Source organism: Schistocerca cancellata, chromosome 1 (genome assembly GCF_023864275.1).
Source record: "Schistocerca cancellata isolate TAMUIC-IGC-003103 chromosome 1, iqSchCanc2.1, whole genome shotgun sequence".
Taxonomy (NCBI): domain Eukaryota; kingdom Metazoa; phylum Arthropoda; class Insecta; order Orthoptera; family Acrididae; genus Schistocerca; species Schistocerca cancellata.
The window spans coordinates 137,392,520-137,415,981 of NC_064626.1; the positions used below are offsets into that span (position 1 = coordinate 137,392,520).

The following is a 23,462-nucleotide window of genomic DNA, read 5'->3' on the forward strand; positions in this document are numbered from 1 at the left end:
AGCACTACGGAGATGCTAAACAGACTCCACTGGCAAACGTTGTAAGTAAGAGATGCGTTGTGCATCACGGAGAGATTTACTATTGAAATTTTGGGGCAGACTCCACTGGCAAACGTTGTAAGAGATGCGTTGTGCATCACGGAGAGATTTACTATTGAAATTTCGGGACAGCACTTTTCAGGAGGAGTCAGACAACATATTACTTCCCCCCCCCCCCCCCCCCCCAAAAAAAAAAAAATCTCGCGTATTGACCACAAGGAGAAAATTCGGGAAATTAGAGCCAATACAGAGGCTTACCGACAACCATTCTTCCCATGCACTATTCGCGAGTGGAAGAGGGTTGGAGGGATCAGATAGTGGTAACGAAGTATCCTCCTCTACACACCATTAGGTAGCTTGGCTTGCGGAGTATGATTAGATGTAGATGTAGATGTTCGTAGAAGGGGAGCAAAGTGCTCGTCTCTCCCCCCCCCCCACCCCTCCCCCCTTCCCACGCCGGCCGGTGTGGCCGAGCGGTTCTAGGTGCTTCAGTCTGGAACCGCGCAACCGCTACGGTCGCGGGTTCGAATCCTGCCTCGGGCGTGGATGTGTGTGATGTCCTTAGGTCAGTTAGGTTTAAGTAGTTCTAAGTTCTAGGGGCCTGATGACCTCCGATGTTAAGTCCCATAGTGCTCAGAGCCATTTATGAGCCGCCCTCTTCCTCTTTTCCCTTGCGAACGCATTCATCCCAGTGTTGCGGCCATCCAAACAGCGAAGACATATCGTCTTTCACGTGGACGATGGCAGCATTCAAGCGTTCAGGTGTGGAACTGCAGTAATGCTAGAGGTTGTCGGTATTGAAATTATATTTACAGGAGGCCAGAACTCTTTGCTCACTCCGCAGGTATCTCTGCTACATGGCTGTTCCGCGTGAAGCCATTAAACAGAAGAGGCCAGCTCAGTTTAGTCTAATGACGTGGCAGCGCGCTGCACGATTGCGAATGACGTCACAAACCAAAACAAACAGGAGGAGATCGGCTGGAATGGAATAGGTCAGCCTTTGGGCGCTGCGCAGCACCCTTCTCTTAGCGCTGTGTGGAGAACGTCACGCCTGGCCGCTTCGTTCCAACGCATGTACGAGTTCGCCATTCGCCACTGGCGTGGGTTCTTTCGGACGGCCTGGGGCGCCCAGTGACCTTGGCTGCTGCGAGTTGTGGCTCGAACTTGGTCCGCCGTGTTCTGCTACGGGCGACCTTGAGAAAGATTCAGGCCTTAGCTGAATTACAGTTCATATTCTCGTGTCCCAGCCCATTTCTCTACGTCGACCAAAGACATTTTCTTTCGTTTTCCTTTAACTGTATAGTTTAGTGATTGTTTTAAACGCTGTCGATTTCAAAACTGGATTCTTACAACTTCAGGCACCTTAGTAAGACACACGAATAAATGCACGATCGTAGATCAACGAAGCTTAGATGCTATGCTCTTTACTTTAGTCCGTTTAAAATTACTTGATACTTGACATCTGTCACTTGCCGCTACAGTGTTGCCACATCAGTCGCTGGCTACATCTGAGTTATAGGTAAAACACAGACACGGCAAGTTACTTCACAAATGCTGTTAATGTGTGGCACGGAGCACTGTCGTAAATGAGACATGCTTTGCCGAATTAAGTCGGGTGATGCAGAGGCAATTAGATTAGGAAATGAGACACTTAAAGTAGTAAAGGAGTTTTGCTATTTGAGGAGTAACATAACCGATGATGGTCGAAGTAGAGAGGATATAAAATGTAGACTGGCAGTGGCAAGGAAAGCGTTTCTGAAGAAGAGAAGTTTGTTAACATCGAGTATAGATTTAAGTGTCAGGAAGTCGTTTCTGAAAGTATTTGTATGGAGTTTAGCCATGTATGGAAGTGAAACATGGACGATAAATAGCTTGGACAAGAAGAGAATAGAAGCTTTCGAAATGCGGTGCTACAGAAGAATGCTGAAGATTACATGGGTAGATCACATAACTAATGAGGAGGTATTGAATAGAATTGGCGAGAAGAGGAGTTTGTGGCACAACGTGACTAGAAGAAGGGATCGGTTGGTAGGACATGTTCTGAGGCATCAAGGGATCACCAATTTAGTATTGGAGGGCAGCGTGAAGGGTAAAAATCGTAGAGGGAGACCGAGAGATGAATACACAAAGCAGATTCAGAAGAATTTAGGTTGCGGTAGGTACTGGGAGATGACGAAGCTTGCACAGGATAGAGCAGCATGGAGAGCTGCATCAAACCAGTCTCTGGACTTATGACCACAACCACAACAACAACAACTGTCGACAGCTGATTTTCAGTGACCAATGACTGAACTGCAGCACGAGACGCGTTTTGTAGCCCTGAAATTGAAGTATGTCCTAAGCTACGCACAACCTCATGATGTGTAATGCATCCGAGAAAACCGTGTCAACAACCTGCGGCATAACTAAAATCACGATCACCCTGTTCACGGCTGGTAAAAAGCTAACCTCTACGAGCAAGCTCAAGGCAGAAAGGGTTTATTTTCACCATTGAAAGCAAACTTCTTGCTATCATTAGTTATCTAAAACTGACCTCTCAATGGCTACACGAGCTGCCGCGTTTTTCTGTAGCGTTTCTCAAACGTTACATGGTAGCTCGTAATTCGACATAACTAACTGTCTCGTTTGCGACGTTGTACGCCACAAACACACTAGAAACACAGGAGGTTCGGGTAGCATCGTACAGCGGACTGCATGGTACAAGCGCCTGCTGAGTGACAACAAGTCATCTGTTCGCAGTGAGTATGTCAGTGCAAGAACTTAACTCTGTAGTGTCAAGTTTTGTTTGCAAGTAAGTAAAATTATATTTTTATTGTATCTCTTATAATTATTCTCTGTATTGTAGACTGTGACAATGTATAGCCCAAGTAATAACGATGGAATGAAAAATTATCACGATGGTGTGTCCGGGTTGTATCAGACAAAGTAATTTCGGGTTGTTCCGCACAAAAGTTAAATATTTTACGGCTACTTTTCTTTATATTTTATGGCTCTGAATCTCGCTATAGCGGTGAACACAACAGCTCACAAATTGAAGTTAACTTCAACACAGCTTTGGTCACAGTACAGGCAACAGTGTGGCCGAACGCAACAAAACAAACGAATTTGTACGTTTGTCGATACTGCCGACTGTAACTCTTTGCAATAAAAGATGAAAAACTGAAATCAATGGCTGTAACCTGTCAGTGGTTACAGTCCTTCATCTTCTACTGGTAAATAAGCGTATGTTAACACTGTTGTCGAAAGCGAAGACAACGAAGAACTACGAGAAACAAATCGTTACACGACTCCCAGAAACATTCACCAAGCGAGCTGACGTCGTGTTAAACTGTGATGTTAAACTATGCTCTCAGACTGGATGTAATGATTGGAAGCACATTAATCACATAATTTTAACACATGAAAATAGCTCAGCGCACAGGTAATCGATGATGATTTATCTGGCACGAAGTAAAGCGGTTGGTAGAATAGATACATACTTACCATCTCAACATCAAAAAGAAGTGGATTACTGGAGAATGTACATAAAAGGATTGTAGCTGTTGTAAAATTTTTGGCATCGAGAGGGCTTCCATTTCGCGGTGACAATGAAACCCTAGGATCTCCTAACAATGGAAATTATTTGGGATGTGTGGAATTATTGAGCGGATTCGATCCATTTCTTGCAGATCACTTACAAAAATTTGGAAATCCTGGAAAACGTAACATTTCTCATTTATCAGCGATTATCTGTAATAAGTTTATTGATGTAATGGGAAAACAGGTCCAAAAAAATTATAAATGAAGTTAAAGCAAAATATTTTTCCATTAGCTTTGACAGTACGCCCAATTTGTCTCACCTGACCAGCTAACTTTTATAATTCGACACGTAAAAGACCGTCTTCCTGTCGAAAGGTTCCTAAAATTTATACCTATTAAAGACGATGTTGTTGTTGTTGTTGTTGTGATCTTTAGTTCTGAGACTGGTTTGATGCAGCTCTCCACGCTACTCTATCCTGTACAAGCTTCTTCATCTCCCAGTATCTACTGCAACCCTCATCCTTCTGAATCTGCTTAGTGTATTCATACTAAATACGATAAATCTGAGTATTTAGCGCAAAGCTTCTTGAATTTTTTTGAGAATCATGATATTCCCATAAAAGATTGCAGAGGTCAATGCTACAACAATGCTTCAAAAAGTCGGGGAAGTATACTGGTGTGCAAGAAGGATCAACGAATGTGAGTTTGCCACTTTTGTACCATGTGTGGGACATTTACTAAAATTATAGGTATCCAAGCTGCTGGGCATGTATGGGAGGCAACAGACTTTTTGAAATGGTTCAGAAAATGTGCAACTTTTTGTCGAGCTCTACCCACCGATGGAGTGTATTGACAGAACATTTAGGTTCAAAAAAAGTTGTTAAAAGTCTTTCACAAACCAGATGGTCAGCCCGAGCTGACGCAGTAAGCGTCTTGCACGAAGCTCATAAATTATAGAAACTTTGATGTCTATCGCAGAAGATACGTAACACGCAAGATAAACTAGAAACGAAGCCCTTGGTCTCCCCAGAAAAATGGGAAAGCTAAAATTTATTATACTAACGGAAATTTGGAGTTCTATATTGGAAAGAATAGACAAAACAAGTAATTATTTTCAGAAAGAAACAATAACATTGCACGTTGCAACTAATCTGTTCGCTTCACTTGATGATTTTATCATTAACCTCAGGAATAAATTCGATGACTTCGAATCGTCCTCCAAAGAAAGAAACCCGGACTGATTACAAGGACCCATTTCAAAGAACAAAACGTAGAAGCTCAAGCCAGAGTTTTTTTGATGGCTCTACAACGTCAGTCCAACTGGATGGAAAAGATAAATTCAAAGTAGAAACCTTTCTTCTTGTAATTGATACCCTGAGTGTTCATGTCAAACGGCGATTAAGTTTGTATGAGAACATTAGTTCACGTTTTGGTTTATTTTTCGCTTCAAAATTCTGAGTTCCGAAGAGAAGAAACAAAGTTGCAAAGAAATTGCTGTAATTTATTATGAAGACGTTAACGAGCAAGAGTTGGCAACGGATTGTCTGCAATTAACAGAATAATTAAAAATTGTTCATAGTAAAAATGGGGGAACTAATAGTACTTTGGAAATATATCACCTTTTGAAAGAAAACAAAATTGAAGACAACACATTTCCACATGTAGAAATCGCATTGAGAATCTTTTTAAGCTCTAATCTGTGAATGCTAAAAGAGTTACTTTTGTGGATTATATTATATTATCTATTCATTTAATGTGACTGTAAAGAAATAAAAATATATCTAGAACCTCACCAATCTACTTTCTTTGTCTGTTCTAACAGAATAGTGCTCTGACAAGGCCATAGGGGTCCCATTATCATAATGTGCCCAGGGCCTCCAATAGTGTAAAGATGGCCCTGATAGGCAGTGAATTTCTGATGATGTTCTCTTTGACAGAACAAAACAAGCAACACTGCGGGTGGCGATATACTAAACATTAATTTATAACGGTCACTGTGTGTAAAAGCACAATGCTCATCAGCGAACTAAGAAACATTAATAGTCACGAGGAATCTTCATTTGTTTGTTGATCTTTCTAGTGATTAAACCTGTCGCATTATGAAGTTAAATCAGTTTCTTACTATCATTATTTACAAAACAATATAGTTTGTTTGTTCGTAGTCGATATTCATGTAAAGGCTAATTTTGGTGTCGTAAGTGCAGCATTTGCCGTATCTGCTCCCTTTGATGGTCATATGACATTTTGTCATAGATTGCTTTTGCCGATCCTGTGACGATTAACCTTTTAGGAATGCTCTCAGAAATTAGGAAATCACAGCACTGAGATTGCAGGAATAAATACTACTTTACTTGTAAACATTTTGTCTTTGATTCATAGTATGTGAACGTTTAACAGTATTTCCTGTTTTCGGCCATACGAAACACTGAGAACATGCAACTTGTGGTTAATATACATTTCTTTAGACGAGTGCGTAGTACTTCAATCCCTGCAGAGTTGTTAAAATATTTGTCAGAAGTGGGATTCGAACCCACGCCCTCAGACGAGGACCAGAATGCTCGCACCCGCTGAGCGGGCAAGGTTAACCTTGAGTCTGGCGCCTTAGACCGCTCGGCCATCCTGACAACGAACGTAAGGAGCTTAACTAATGGTAGTAACTCTCACTGGCGCATGTAAATATGTATTGATTTAAAAGTTACATTCTGACCGTTCTGGAGAATTTTCTTTGTGTTGCGGAGCTATAGAACGTTTTAACAAAAAGGTAAAAATAATGTCAGGCATATGGCGACCCGCTAATTAATGAAATACGAGTGTAGAACAACGATCATACTAGACGATTGAACGCATTATTGACGACCACTCGGTGAATTAATAATCGTGGCAATGGTTTATCATGTCGAACATGGCGAAGCATGTGAAATTACGCTCTGGTGGCTATATTGGCTATCGTATCTAGCAATCCCGCCCCTTTCCGCTTTAGTGAAAAGTGCTACTGCAGAATATAAAAAGGATTCGCGCATTACGATTACAATCTTCTTTACATTCGCATTTGAATGCCGGTAAAACGCGGAAGATTACATTTAACGAACGTGCATCAGCATCTTTTAAATAACAAAGTCAGAAGTGTTCACTATAAAGCAATACACTTGTTCTCTGCAGACTGCAGCCTGCTGAAAACCATGTTTCAATGTCGTCAGTAGCATATTTAAAGTTAATATTTTGAGCAACTTGAGTCGGCATTTTCCTTTCGTGCTTATTTATTTTTTAAAATACTTATCTTACTAGTAATGTTGTTTATGTATATGTAAATTATGTTTGTGTAAAATTTGGTACACGCATATCTTTTTTGTGACTGAAGTGCTATGCCCGGAAAGAAAATGAAGACGTAAATTCAGTGGAGTGAAAATGGATAAAGTTAGAAGTTATAAGAATGGGTTTACGAAGCTGTGTTAGCAGAGATCATATCGGTTCTTTTATGTGGTGGAATGCGTCGGATAGAGATCAGATGGTATGTGACCAGTCGAAGAACAGCCAGTATTCAGAGGAGGCTGCAATACCGCTTGTCGATAAGTGTTGGCCGCTCTAGAATTTTGTAGCCTAGGCCCAAGGTCATTGAAATTTAATTATCTATAAGGAATTTGTGTAAATAGAGCTTAGGTGGTGGTTCATTTTAAAGCAATGACGCCGAGTTTTTTGACTGTGTGGGACATGTGAACGACAGACAAACAGATACAGGGAAATTTACGTGGACATTTTCTTGTGTAAACGGCGCTGCACGAGTAAGAATAACAAGCAGTGACATTTGTAAATACATAGCTTATTGACTTCATTAAGTGGCTATTTAATATACGATCGGCCTTCAGTAAGGAAATAAATCAGACGTGCGATCATCCATTGAAACATGTGAACATTTCATGTCAGTCCCGCCCGACGTAATTCATCCCGGGCATCTTGAATGTATTTATTTACTGCAGAGTGCAGACCTGTGAATTTTCAGATTCTTCACGCACAGAAATAGCCATTATTTTAACCACCAATTTCCATAAATTCAGAGTGGCCGTATTAGACACAGCGATCAACTGAACTAAACTTTTAAATAAATATAAAATTGGAAAAGCTTCTTCCTTTAATCTGGCGAAAATTAATGATTTGAACTCTTTCGTAGGCTAAACATAACCTCGCTGTCTTGTGCATGGTGTATCAGCTGTGCTAGGTGAAGGCTCAGCTTACAAACGTGGGCAATTACGTATCATTATAGGACGACATAGTTGCAAAAGACGTGTAACACAATAATATAATAAACATGATTGGATCGGACTCACATGAAACTGTATTCTTCAGTTAACGTTCTCTCTTTCTTGTGTAATTCCGGTGCTCGGGTAACCGTCGTTGCAATAATTGTGTGTTGTTGTTGTTGTCAATAAAGAACTAGATACTACAACTTCCCACGGCTTAAGGTTCTATGGGGATATGACATTGTTGTAAGATAAATGCAATAACTGGTGATCTCTTCCCATTTGTTCCGAATTGGGACTGCCATATTCTATACCCCACTACCACCTCTGGTATTTGGCTGAAAAGTTCCGGAAGTTCACCATGGACCAATATTCGGACTGGCCACTTAAACCAGAAAATGAAAATTATAAGAAAAAATACATTTCAATATTTCCAAGTTTTATGTTTTCTCACAGCATACGAAAATCTGTTAAAATAACTTATATATCGAACTGTTTCACATTAAGAGTTGTAGGCAGTTTAATAAAAAGATACACTTTAGTTTTGTTTCTGTGTTTTCTATAATGTCTGTTCCAGTTATGAACATTTTCTTTATGTGAGTGTTTATAAATTAGTTATACAAAAGTAACCTTTAATTGCGTAAAGGGTAAATGACTTACAGAAATGTTTGATCATCAAGTTTAATTCCCGCCTGACACTGTTAGTTCCAGACGTTCCCGCTAGGTGGCATCTGCGAGTAAGTTAATCCAATAGTCGTCATGGATTCGTATAACGGTGCAGGGCGTATGCAGTGTTGTGTATTGTTTAATAAATCCGAATCTGCTACTCCAGAGACATTTCGGAATTATTAATATCCCAAACCATCACCTAAAAGACAATCTGTTATTAATTGGTACAATTGTTTCACCGAATCTAGCTGTGTATTACATATGACTATCATCTGATTTAATCACAATGGGCTTCTGTGTATGGGGTTATATTAAAGACAGAGATTTTGTTCCTCCGTTTCCAGCTAACAGAAGCGGTTGCCGCCATGTATCAAGATTTGCTTCACAGGATTTGGCAGGAAACTGATTATAGGTAGGAAATTTGTCGTATCACGTATTAATCATTTGTAAAAAAATTCAAGATATACTGCACTGAGGGCTGTATCATATCTGTAAGATATTTGCCTTTTTCACAATCAAAGGTTACTTTTATGTAACTAATTTATAAACATCCCGTATATTTGAGTGTGTGTGTGCCAGTGTATGCATATGATAACGCTATATAGTAATAACAAAGAAGTTAAAAAACGAATATACATTGCTAGAAGAAATGTTTTATCTGGAGATTGGACGTTGGAAAGATATTGTCATACAAAGTAAATGAGACGGGAGAGGAGATTTTCATCTGTTGACATTATTGACAGGATGTCTACTTAAGTGGTAGAGTAGAACACAAGTAAAGAGAAATTAATGCTGTCATTTCTTCTCAGTTGCTACTCCAAACATGTGCGTTATATTATTATACTAGACATTTCTTGCGACTGTATCCGAATTTTTTAAAGTGTTTTCTCCAAACATTGCTGGTCTCACACCTAGCATATCTGTAGATCACTGAAGATGCCTCATACGATTGGTTGAAACATGTCTGGTAAAAACTCAGTTTCAAAATATCGATAATACTTATTCTCAGTGTGCACGATCAACATATACATACTGTACATTTGTTAATTAAATTCATTATAAACAATCCATCGCAATTTGAGAAGAGTAGTAATTGTCACGACGACACCCAGGGCTGGTTTACGACCAAAGCGTCTGTGAGATTTCTACACAGAACGTACCACAGTTAACAATGGAAATGAACATGCATTGAAGTGTATGAAGGTAAATGGGGATGAAAGGGGAGGTGCGGGAGTGGCGCCAAACGGTAAGTCGCTTGTGTGGAAAAATAATCTCGAACTGGTCCTGACTACAACTCTAGAAGAAAACAAAGATTTTCGGTAGTTATTAGTATAGTTGTGCCTCAAGAGAGAAATCGGATACGCAGCCACAAAAAACTTTGATAATTTATCCAGTAACAGATAATGTCTGACTGGTAGCAGAGAACATTGAATGAACTCTGAAATAATTTCTTTTGTACGAGTCCTTCAGCTGTACTGACAAATATTTAATGGAAATAGTGGTAGTATTTATAGTATATTAATAAGCGTGCCACGTTTCTTGTTACTTTGTGTTTCGCTTGTAACATGAGTGATAACACAAGCGTAGTAAGTTCGTTTTAATTAAATTTAACCCGTTGTGCTCTTTAGTATCGTGCGAAGGCATAACACTCACATACACCCTCGTGCGCGTCCATGCACACAAGCAAATAAAGTGTTTAGGGCTGTACATAGCCTGTAACCTAAAGCGTTCTACATTATTTCGACAGAACTCAAGTAAATGACCTATGAAGAATGTAATTAGCTAACTCACCTTCTCGGAATCTTGTTAGACGCCTGCTGCGACCTCAGCCTGAAACAAATAAAAAGATACCTGTAATAGGTGCAAGACAGTTCGCAGATCGGCGCTACGAGATTTCTCTTTCAAACACTAGGACGGCAGAAGGCGGTCCTCTAATATAATCTAATAATTTCTCCTCTCTGTGTTCTACAGACGAGAAACGCCAACTCCCAGCCACAAGGATGGAGTTCAGATAACGTCTCAACGTAAGTATAGGCAGAAGAAGTGTTCTCAATTACTGAACGCTGCGTACTCAACGACCACTTCCAACCTGGAGGTGAAGTCCAGAATCGTATAGGTTCGCAACAGTACAGTGCCTAACTGTTCCAACTATAAACTCTCCTGAGACTGAAGACAGCAAGTCCGGATCTACCAACAAAGCTGATACCGAGCGACTGTCACACGCGGGCACTCACAACGGAAGACCTCGTCTCTCCACCGCTGGCTTCCCAGCAAGGTTCGGCTCCCCACTCTCGTAATTCCGAAAACGAATCATATTCCCGAAACCAAGGAATAGTCTCCCTCTCTACAGATTCTTCCGAACGCCGACCAACCATATTTAAGTCTTTTGTCGTCCAGCGCGTAAAGTTTGCGAGGAAAAACCTATACTCGTGCAATGGTACGCCTCTGAGTAAAAATCCTTGGAAATAACCCAGCCCGCGTGGTTTCCAAGGTGCCGCTTCTTCGTTCATCTCACCTGCGTCCAAGATTTGCAGTGTTCCCGGTTATCCTTCTGGTCCTGCTACAATAGCCGCCGGCCGCCACCCTATTGTGCTCCAGAGCTCAGGTGCCACGACGTCCGTTTAGCTACTAACTGTTTTTAAGCAGGACCAACACCTGAGCGGGCCTTCCACCCACAGCTTGAGTTCTGCCTACCGTTTCTTCTCCACTGGCGTTCCAACCTCTACTAATATAAGCACTCATTCATTACGCCGTTCTGTTAATAAAGACACTCCGTCACCTTTCATGCAATAAGCGTTAACAATTATTTACAAGGCTTACGTGACAATGTCAGTCTCCTATAAATATTCATACAGGGTGTTTCAAAAATGACCGGTATATTTGAAACGGCAATAAAAACTAAACGAGCAGCGATAGAAACACACCGTTTGTTGCAATATGCTTGGGACAACAGTACTTTTTCAGGCAGACAAACTTTCGAAATTACAGTAGTTACAATTTTCAACAACAGATGGTGCTGCGGTCTGGGAAACTCTATAGTACGATATTTTCCACATATCCACCATGCGTAGCAATAATATGGCGTAGTCTCTAAATGAAATTACCCGAAACCTTTGACAACGTGTCTGGCGGAAGGGCTTCACATGCAGATGAGATGTACTGCTTCAGCTGTTCAATTGTTTCTGGATTCTGGCGGTACACCTGGTCTTTCAAGTGTCCCCACAGAAAGAAGTCACAGGGGTTCATGTCTGGCGAATAGGGAGGCCAATCCACGCCGCCTCCGGTATGTTTCGGATAGCCCAAAGCAATCACACGATCATCGAAATATTCATTCAGGAAATTAAAGAGGTCGGCCGTGCGATGTGGCCGGGCACCATCTTGCATAAACCACGAGGTGTTCGCAGTGTCGTCTAAGGCAGTTTGTACCGGCACAAATTCACGAAGAATGTCCAGATAGCGTGATGCAGTAATCGTTTCGGATCGGAAAATGGGCCAATGATTCCTTTGGAAGAAATAGCGGCCCAGACCAGTACTTTTTGAGGATGCAGGGACGATGGGACTGCAACATGGGGCTTTTCGGTTCCCCATATGCGCCAGTTCTGTTTATTGACGAAGCCGTCCAGGTAAAAATAAGCTTCGTCAGTAAACCAAATGCTGCCCACATACATATCGCCGTCATCAATCGTGTGCACTATATCGTTAGCGAATGTCTCTCGTGCATCAATGGTAGCGGCGCTGAGGGGTTGCCGCGTTTGAATTTTGTATGGATAGAGGTGTAAACTCTGGCGCATGAGACGATACGTGGACGTTGGCGTCATTTGGACCGCAGCTGCAACACGGCGAACGGAAACCCGAGGCCGCTGTTGGATCACCTGCTGCACTAGCTGCGCGTTGCCCTCTGTGGTTGCCGTACGCGGTCGCCCTACCTTTCCAGCACGTTCATCCGTCACGTTCCCAGTCCGTTGAAATTTTTCAAACAGATCCTTTATTGTATCGCTTTTCGGTCCTTTGGTTACATTAAACCTCCGTTGAAAACTTCGTCTTGTTGCAACAACACTGTGTTCTAGGCGGTGGAATTCCGACACCAGAAAAATCCTCTGTTCTAAGGAATAAACCACGTTGTCTACAGCACACTTGCACGTTGTGAACAGTACACGCTTACAGCAGAAAGACGACGTACAGAATGGCGCACCCACAGACTGCGTTGTCTTCTATATCTTTCACATCACTTGCAGCGCCATCTGTTGTTGAAAATTGTAACTACTGTAATTTCGAAAGTTTGTCCGCCTGAAAATGTACTGTTGTCCCAAGTATATTGCAACAAACGGTGTATTCCTATCGCTGCTCGTTTAGTTTTTATTGCCGTTTCAAATATACCGGTCATTTTTGAAACACCCTGTATATACGACGTACAACCTATCAAATCATACCTAATTGTGGTTGTAGTTCACGGCAAAGTATGTGGATGAGTGCTTGTCTGGTGCGAAATTATAGCCACTTTACAACACTACTAACGTTGTATTCGAACATTACGGGTTTGTTTGTTCAATTCATACGCACTGACTTACATTCTTCTACGTTCATCATGCCAAGTAAAAATTTCGTCTAGGTCATTTTGTATGAACCTACAGTCACTTGACTTCGACACCTTGCTGTACGCCACAGCACCATCAGCGAACAACCGCAGATTGTTGCCCACTCAGTCTGCCACATCATTTACGTATATGCGCAGCTTGTTTGGGGGGACCCTGACAGTAGCGGCCGAGTCCCCGGCGTCGGTATCAGTAGCAGAACTCAGGACATGGAACCACTTTCCTCGCATGGCCCCTAATGGGCAGCCCAGCACGGGAGCAAGAGTACCGGCGGCTGCCTCGCCTCATGTTTTATACATCGCTGCGCCTGGGACTCATTCCCGCTTTTGGTGGCGCCAGCTTCTGCGACTGCCGTATGCGACACAAATGTGCCATACCAGTCCCTGCCGCAGCTGCTTTCCACATAAGCAGCTCTCCACTCAGGATGAAAGTGTCCTGGCAGAACCGCCTTCTCTACGTTCACTATGCTCGCGATCATACGCAGTAGAATTTTACCCGACACCAGTTGCAAAAACTTCTGACTCAGTTGGGCTGAAACAGGAACATTTTGTCTATGTTTCATATAAATTTACATTTTCGCATGTGCCAAGTTTCGGATAAATCTCTTTAGTGCAACGTCGGGAGAAATGTTAATAGAGGGCAGTCTGTTTGCGCGAGCATGCAGCACAAATGACAAGTTACAACGTCTTTGACAGTACTTATATGTTCATATGTTCTACAAATAACAGAATAGTGTTTCTGAGTGGTAACTGACTGACGTTATGCACATTCAGCATGACTTCACCTACTCACCCACCCACCCACCCACCCACACACACACACACACACACACACACACACACACACATATATATATATATATATATATATATATATATATATATATATATATATATATATATAGAATAGCAAAAACATGCGAAAGCACATTAAAAAACAGAGGCACAAAGAGCATAAGCATGGGACAAGAAAAGAACAAATTTGAAGTGAAATGTTTAGCCTTTGCGGATGATATGGCATTGATAACTGAAAACCGGACAGACGCAACATTTATGCTTGATCTGTTACACGAGATTGCTGAAAAGACTGGGCTAAAAATATCCTATGAAAAAACCGAGTATATAGAACACAAACTTAATACAGAAAAGTTTATGAAAACAAAGTACGGATAGATTTATATACCTGGGGGAGTGGATCCAAGCCAATGGACTGGATAACACAACAAATAAAGAAAGAATAAAAAAGTTAGAATTTGCATATAAATTAACACAAAACTACTTCAATAAGAAACCAATATCCATACAAGCGAAGGTTAAACATTATAATTCAGTTATTAGGAAACAAGCAACGTATGGGTCAGAGTGCCTAACATTGAATAAGAAAGGCGAATTAAGAGAACTAGGAAAAAGAGAGAGAAAAATACTAAGAAAAATTCTAGGTCCTGAGAAAAACAAGGAAAATAGGTGGATTAAAAGGACAAATGAAGACATACAAAAATAAAGGAAAGATCGCAGATACACTGAGGAAGAGACGGCTAAAATTTTATGGACATTTAAAAAGAATGGAAGAAACACGGATTACAAAGAAAATTTTAATTACGTTAGTAAGCTGAAAAAAACTGTACGATAGATAGAAGCAGTAAAGAAAGACGCCAACAAAATAGGTGTTACAGAAGAAATAATACGTGACAGGAATCACTTCAGGCTACTAATAGAAAACGCAAACTGTGAAGAAGATGAGCCAAAACCTCGATCCAAGAGAGTGTGGACAGATGAGCAGATTCAAGCAGTTGGTTAGAAAATGAAGTACTGGGAAGAACGGAAGAAAAAGAAACACCATAAGTGTTAAGCTGTATGCGGTCCATAGCTGGCGAGGTGTGCACTCGAAATTTGTTGGCCAGAGGTCATACTTGACAAGGTCGCAGTGACGTGCTGGCTGCTCGTGGAGTTGTTCAAAAATACGTAAATTACTCAGTTGTAAACTGCCATATCTACAGTTTATTATATAGGGGGTGAACATAGATAATACCGACAAACTGCAGGGACGGATTCTTGACTGGACACGGAGGGAAAAAAGTTCCTATTAACATGTGTCCGGTACTACATCGTTGACACGGTAGATGGCGCTGACGAACTACAATTCCAGTGACCACATGCTGCGTGTTCCGAGTGTCTTGCAGACTGTGTGGTTGGCGCAGCGTACTGTAAGCAGCAAAATGGTCGGGCGTTCATGTCGGGAACAAGCCGAGTTGGTGTTTGTATTTGGCCAAGCAGATGCAAACGGTCGAGAGGCAGCTCGGCTGTACCAAAACAAGTACCCTCATAGACACCAACCACGTCATGCAACATTTCAAGCTCTGTTTCGGCGTTTCTACATCTACATCTACATTTACACTCCGCAAGCCACCCAACGGTGTGTGGCGGAGGGCACTTTACGTGCCACTGTCATTACCTCCCTTTCCTGTTCCAGTCGCGTATGGTTCGCGGGAAGAACGACTGTCTGAAAGCCTCCGTGCGCGCTCTAATCTCTCTAATTTTACATTCGTGATCTCCTCGGGAGGTATAAGTAGGGGGAAGCAATATATTCGATACCTCATCCAGAAACGCACCCTCTCGAAACCTGGCGAGCAAGCTACACCGCGATGCAGAGCGCCTCTCTTGCAGAGTCTTCCACTTGAGTTTGCTAAACATCTCCGTAACGCTATCACGGGTACCAAATAACCCTGTGACGAAACGCGCCGCTCTTCTTTGGATCTTCTCTATCTCCTCCGTCAACCCGATCTGGTACGGATCCCACACTGATGAGCAATACTCAAGTATAGGTCGAACGAGTGTTTTGTAAGCCACCTCCTTTGTTGATGGACTACATTTTCTAAGGACTCTCCCAATGAATCTCAACCTGGTACCCGCCTTACCAACAATTAATTTTATATGATCATTCCACTTCAAATCGTTCCGCACGCATACTCCCAGATATTTTACAGAAGTAACTGCTACCAGTGTTTGTTCCGCAATCATATAATCATACAGTAAAGGATCCTTCTTTCTATGTATTCGCAATACATAACATTTGTCTATGTTAAGGGTCAGTTGCCACTCCCTGCACCAAGTGCCTATCCGCTGCAGATCTTCCTGCATTTCGCTACAATTTTCTAATGCTGCAACTTCTCTGTATACGACAGCATCACCCGCGAAAAGCCGCAAGGAACTTCCGACACTATCTACTGGGTCATTTATATATATTGTGAAAAACAATGGTCCCATAACACTCCCCTGTGGCACGCCAGAGGTTACTTTAACGTCTGTAGACGTCTCTCCATTGATAACAACATGTTGTGTTCTGTTTGCTAAAAACTCTTCAATCCAGCCACACAGCTGGTCTGATATTCCGTAGGCTCTTGCTTTGTTTATCAGGCGACAGTGCGGAACTGTATCGAACGCCTTCCGGAAGTCAAGAAAAATAGCATCTACCTGGGAACCTGTATTCTAATATTTTCTGGGTCTCATGAACAAATAAAGCGAGTTGGGTCTTACACGATCGCTGTTTCCGGAATCCATGTTGATTCCTACATAGTAGATTCTGGGTTTCCAAAAATGACATGATACTCGAGCAAAAAACATGTTCTAAAATTCTACAACAGATCGACATCAGAGATGTAGGTCTATAGTTTTGCGCATGTGCTCGACGACCCTTCTTGAAGACTGGGATTACCTGTGCTTTTTTCCAATCATTTGGGACCTTCCGTTCCTCTAGAGACTTGCGGTACACGGCTGTTAGAAGGGGGGGGGGGGCAAGTTGTTTCGCTTACTCTGTGTAGAATCGAATTGGTATCCCGTCAGGTCCAGTGGACTTTCCTCTGTTGAGTGATTCCAGCTGCTTTTCTATTCCTTGGACATTTATTTCGATGTCAGCCATTTTTTTGTTTGTGCGAGGATTTAGAGAAGGAACTGCAGTGCGGTCTTCCTCTGTGAAACAGCTTTGGAAAAAGGTGTTTAGTATTTCAGCTTTACGCGTGTCATCCTCTGTTTCAATGCCTTCATCATCCCGGAGTGTCTGGATATGCTGTTTCGAGCCACTTACTGATTTAACGTAAGACCAGAACTTCCTAGGATTTTCTGTCAAGTCGATACATAGAATTTTACTTTCGAATTCACTGAACGCTTCACGCATAGCCCTCCTTACGCTAACTTTGACATCGTTTAGCTTCTGTTTGTCTGAGAGGTTTTGGCTGCGTTTAAACTTGGAGTGAAGCTCTCTTTGTTTTCGCAGTAGTTTCCTAACTCTGTTGTTGTACCACGGTGGGTTTTTCCCGTCCCTCACGGTTTTACTCGGCACATACCTGTCTAAAACGCATTTTACGATTGCCTTGAACTTTTTCCATAAACACTCAACATTGTAAGTATCGGAACAGAAATTTTCGTTTTGATCTGTTAGGTTGTCTGAAATCTCCCTTCTATTACTCTTGCTAAACAGATAAACCTTCCTCCCTTTTTTTATATTCCTATTAACTTCCATATTCAGGGATGCTGCAACGGCCTTATGATCACTGATTCCCTGTTCTGCACATACAGAGTCGAAAAGTTCGGGTCTGTTTGTTATCAGTAGGTCCAAGATGTTATCTCCACGAGTCGGTTCTCTGTTTAATTGCTCGAGGTAATTTTCGGATAGTGCACTCAGTATAATGGCACTCGATGCTCTGTCCCTACCACCCGTCCTAAACATCTGAGTGTCCCAGTCTATATCTGGCAAATTGAAATCTCCACCTAAGACTATAACATGCTGAGAAAATTTATGTGAAATGTATTCCAAATTTTCTCTCAGTTGTTCTGCCACTAATGCTGCTGAGTCGGGAGGTCGGTAAAAGGAGCCAATTATTAACCTAGCTCGGTTGTTGAGTGTAACCTCCACCCATAATAATTCACAGGAACTATCCACTTCTACTTCACTACAGGATAAACTACTACTAACAGCGACGAACACTCCACCACCGGTTGCATGCAATCTATCCTTTCTAAACACCGTGCCTTTGTAAAAATTTCGGCAGATTGTGTCATCGTGTGTCCTTACAGACACGAACGTGGAGGGAGACGGCGGGATGTGCGTACGGCAGATTTGGAAGAACAGGTTCTACAATATACTGAGGCGAGCTCTACAACAAACTCCAGGCAAGTGGCCGTGCAACATGGTTTAAGCCAAAGTACGGTTATGTCTATCCTGCGCGACAACCGCTACTATCCCTATCAACTGGAACGAGAGCGACGATTATCAGCAGCGGATTTCCCTCTACTACAAGGATTTTGTAGATGTTTTTTGCACCAGACCATCACAGTTATGAGATTTTTGTCATCAGTCTTCTTTACTGACGAAGCACCCTTTATCAGAACTGGCATTATAAGTCTGCATAATCATCTTCTGTTGGTTACAGACATAGAGAAACTTTAATTCGTCAGTCATCTTCCGTAGCAACGACGCATTCCCAAACATATGTTCATAGGACCTTTTTTCCTCCATTTCTGGTCCATTTCCTGTCAGGAATCTTTCCTTGCAGTTTTGTTAATGTTCACCCCGTATAATGTACTTAATATGCTTTTCATATGATTCTAATATAATAAAATAAAAACTAAAATCTTCTCTATAACGCATACTGTAAATAAGAAGTTTGTAGACGTGTATAAACTCTTTATTACATAAAAATCAGTGTAGTTTTCAAGTGTTAAAGTACTGCTCTCAAAGAAATACGTAATTTTAAATAAAATGAAAACAAATGTACAATCTGATTATGTAAAATCCATATAGTGGCTGCAGTTATTTACGTGTTTTAGGTTTGCATTACGGTCAGTCAGTTGAATTATGTACTTCCACGAATGTGGATCCACGTCATGTAAACGTGAACATGTGCACAAATGTGCACTGTTATGCAGCTCAAAATCTAACAATCAACAGTAGAACGTTACGTGTGTGGAAGTCCCTAGATACACAAGGTGCTTTTTAACTATATTGTTTTTATTTGTGACAAACCTGTTTTTTTTCCAACACACCCGTGTTGAAAGGATTGTGTACTGTCCACTAATGTCAACATGTCACGTGTGACATAATTATAATGGAACAGGACATATACTAAAAAGTTCTGTTGAGGCATGAAAAACATAGAATTTTATTTTCCCCTTTGTAATTGCAAATATAAATAATGCTTATACATGTACTCTACGTAAATGCATCACATTATAAACCAGAAAATGACAATCTCAACAGTTGAAACTGGGCATCAGGAATAAATAGTATTCAGTGCGATCTTGATTATTACAAATTTCTTCCATGCAAATACAGATTGTTCCTTATGATCTCTAATCATGAGGAATTTCAATCAGACACTGCCACACTTACAAATGACTCTTGTGGCGCGCAGTAGCAGAGGGAATATTTTGCGCTAGCTATGAATACGAGTGGGTCTGTTATTGTGTGCAAGACATCATTACAGAACAATGTCAATAGAATTTCTCTTGCCACTAGCAGAGAATTACCAAGACGACTTGGGGAGTGTAGATACGCTAACTGGTAACACTGGAGGTGACGGCAGCATTTCCTACGACACAACGACTCTGTGGTAATATGTCGGCGACTGTTGCAGTTCAGTTAGGCTTGCACCATTTATATACTGAAAATGGTTCAAATGGCTCTGAGCACTGTGGGATTAAACATCTGAGGTCATCAGTCCCCTAGACTTAGAACCACTTAAACTTATCTAACCTAAGGACATCACACACAATTATGCCCGAGGCAGGATTCGAAACTGCGACCGTAGCAGCCGCGTGGTTCCGGACTGAAGCGCCTAGAACCGCTCGGCCACCGCGGCCAACTGTGCACTGAACAATCAATAATTTAATGCGTACTTAATCTCGGACTGTAGTGATTGCAATGAATATTAACTTTTTGCTTGCATGCGAATTTTTTGTATATGCCTGAAGTCTGTTCCTCTGTCTTGGATAATAGTGCATGGCATGAGCCATTATTATTGTCATATTTAAACAATTAGATATTGGAAGCTGGCTTATATGTTTGGTGGCTGAAAAATGTTATTCAGAATCATGCTGCACTGCAAGTGTTTAGCTAGTTTTAAAATTCAGATTTATGTGGGGCACTACGTAGCACTTATGCAGTTAATACCATTTTATGTATTAAGTGTTGTACGATCACAAACATGTAAATGAACTGGATATTATACTAATGCACTGACATCGCATTTCCCAAAATTTTATCTCAACAAACCATACTAAAAGTGACGCTATTTGGAGACGTCTTTAATGCGGTGTATCACTGAAACTGCAGCTTCTTTTAAATACGCATTAAAAATATGAAAACAATCGAATATGACATTTTAGCTTCGCAGACACTTGAATCAACATAGCGGCTGCTCGGTTTGCTTCTATCAGCCAATCACAGTACAGGACTTCTGACCTCAACCAAACATCACTATTTCGACACTCTAACAAACAGACGCCGCGTAAATGAGCACACATGAAATTCAGTAAAGTTCAGTACTGAAAACACGAAAAACATTAACCATGCAGCACGAATAAAACAGAAATTGTAAATGTATCAGATTAAAATACAAACAGTACAGCCATATGTACACGTTCTATCCAGTCAATAAACGTTGGTGTGGTAGTGGTTCAGAAACGGTTTGGAAGTCAAGACATGACTGCCTTGACTGATAACTTTACAGGATATCAAGTGAGAAAAGTGGGAGTTGATTTTTGCATGACCAATGTTTTCGGGATTCATATTCGTTGGCATTATGAAGGTAATTCTGGTCCACATGGCTTATGATGTATGTGCTCTGCGTATCTTCTAAGATCTTACGTTGTCCATTGCCCCAGACAATAAAAAAAAAAAAGATGCGTATGTCTTCTTGTGAGGCAACTCATAATTTTTTTCGGTGAGCACAAGATATTTTGTACTCAACTGTCAGATGCCAGCTTTTGCGTGACAGCAACCGGAGATTAAGTGACGCGCTTGCGCCGCGATAAAGCTTCAGATGCACTGCGCGCCATCTGTCCGCGACAGCAGAAAGTTCTTGCGGCACCACTCCACGCCGGCTGCCATATTTGGCGCTGACGCGGCGTGATGAGCGCACGGCAGCTGTATGGGGTGGCGCGACATCTAGCAGCAACCGACACAGCTCACTCTCTACCCGACTGTAGCGTTAACGATTCCATAAGGTCAGGAAGAAGTCTAATCGCTATGCCGATAGTGGAAATTGGAGATGGTATCGGCTTCAGTAGGGGCAAAAAATCCACCAAATTCATCTTCGTTTAACGGGAAAGTGTTGACGTGATGTTCCTATCGTTTAGTTAAAAGTAATTAGTACTGTTCATATTTGAACAATCCCAATCGTGACAGTACAGATTACAAATTTGTTCATAAATAAGGAACAGATTTGAAATATTTATTTCTTCCAAACTACAAAAGACAGGAGCACAATTCCAACGTTCGTGGAAAGAGAAAAGTTCAAATTTTTATGCATTCGATGTGAGCACCATGTGTTACCCAACAAATATCAAACGAGTGGCTCATTTCCTACCACACACGAAGCAGCTGGTCTCTCGTTATCGAATTCACAGCTTCAGTAGTGCGATGTCGCAGACTTTGAAGAGCATCAGGCATAGGGGGGGGGATAAATATGCGGTCTTTTACGTAAACCCACACATAAAAAGTCACAAGGTGAGAGATCTGGAGACCTGTGAGGCCAAATTGAATGCATAAAAATTTGAACGTTTCTCTTTCCAGGAACGATGGAATTGTGTTTCTGTCTTTTATAAAGCAATAAATGTTTGAAAACTGTTCCTTCTTTTTGAATAACTCTGTAAAATGAGTTTTTTTTCTAGATATATAAAGTCAGCCGGAATCAAGGACACGAACGCTGCCAATAAATGCATCCTTCTAAGACTCTCACCAGAAAATGTATTTCTACGCGCTCATTATTTCGATGGCGCGGAATAAAGATGTATAGGAAATCCTTGTTGAAAACTGAAGAGATGCTATATTCACTCAATAATAATTATTTGGAACTTTCACTACAGGAAGTCTCAACAATCTACAATCCATTGTGCTATGTCTTGAAAACTGTGAAAGACATCTGAAATATAACTCTGGAACCCACAAAAATAAAAGTGTGTACATAGATGCTAGCGTCGACAAGATGAATCCAAATCCGAAAGTTGAACGGGTGATACCAATATGCTCGACCCGAAAATATGTATGGGTAAAATTTTTGAAACATTTCAGGAAAAACTATGATTGGGCTCAGAAAACGGTGACCGAAGTACTGAATGCACAGAGCTCGATTAGAGACGAAAGACGATGGCTCCTGACTCAAATCAATAATGAGTGAGTCGATATGCACCCAGCTGTCCTCCTTTATGTTCACGAAGACGGGGCTGGGAAAATATTTGATGGAAATTATGAAAGTATTTGTGTTCCCAACTGTGGAAAGGAAAGCTAGATTTGGAAACTGTATGTAAAAATGTTGTAGGCCAAAAAAAGTCTTTTCCTTTCTCAAAGAAATTATGATTTTTTTCATTAAGACGCGATGCATTTTGTTTCAATAATAACAATATGCAATAACAATAATGCAAAAATAAGGAACTGCAATACAGTATTGAAACCAGAATGTCTATAAGCAAGGGAATGTGTAATATTAAACTATAATATAAATTAGTAATAAATTAGAATTGCTAGTTGGCGAAACATTAAGAATCTATAAGACCAACGAAAAACATGGAAGATGGAAAATTACGAAGTAACGATAAAATTCATCGAAGCATAGAAAACATATCAGACGTAATGAGAACAAGAAACCCGTTGTTTTCTGGGGATTTATATCGCGTGCCAGACAGTAGATTAACCAAAATTAACTTGAAATATTTTTGGATAAGAAGTAAGAAAGGACTTATAAAAAATATGAAAGCTGAAAAAAAACAACTGATAGAGAAATGTTAAGGGCGAAAAGTCAGAAGACCGGAACAAAAAATCTAATGAAAAGATGGAAGTGTACTGGAAGGAAAAAAGTAACAAATAAGAAGTCGAAACTGGCACTTAGTTCCTACTTGGCCTATCCGAGAAGAGAAAAAAGGTTTATCAAATACTGTTTATTATTGGAGCCTACAGTAAATCTGAATTGTTGTCCGTAAGTGATGTCCGAGAAAAGTAGAAGTAATGTCTTCCGAGCTACGTGATGTCTTTTGTGAAACTGTCTTCAAGTAGCAGGACCTATAAAATTGGCTCCATATTTACGATTTCTAATCTTATTGAATTGTTTGCCTTCCTAGGAGAAAATAGCGCTGACTGCCTAATATCTTCGCACACTACACTTATACATTTGTACAAATTTTCTAAAAGGTATTGGTGG

The 23,462-nt window shown here is 41.0% G+C and overlaps 1 non-coding gene across 1 annotated transcript; it reads right to left on the reverse strand.

The window, feature by feature from the left end:
• Positions 1-6,067: 6,067 nt before the first annotated feature.
• Positions 6,068-6,182, reverse strand: Trnal-caa (transfer RNA leucine (anticodon CAA)). The gene is made up of 2 exons: positions 6,145-6,182; positions 6,068-6,113 (listed from the first exon to the last, which is right to left on the reverse strand). It is a non-coding gene; the product is annotated as a tRNA-Leu (tRNA).
• Positions 6,183-23,462: the final 17,280 nt, after the last annotated feature.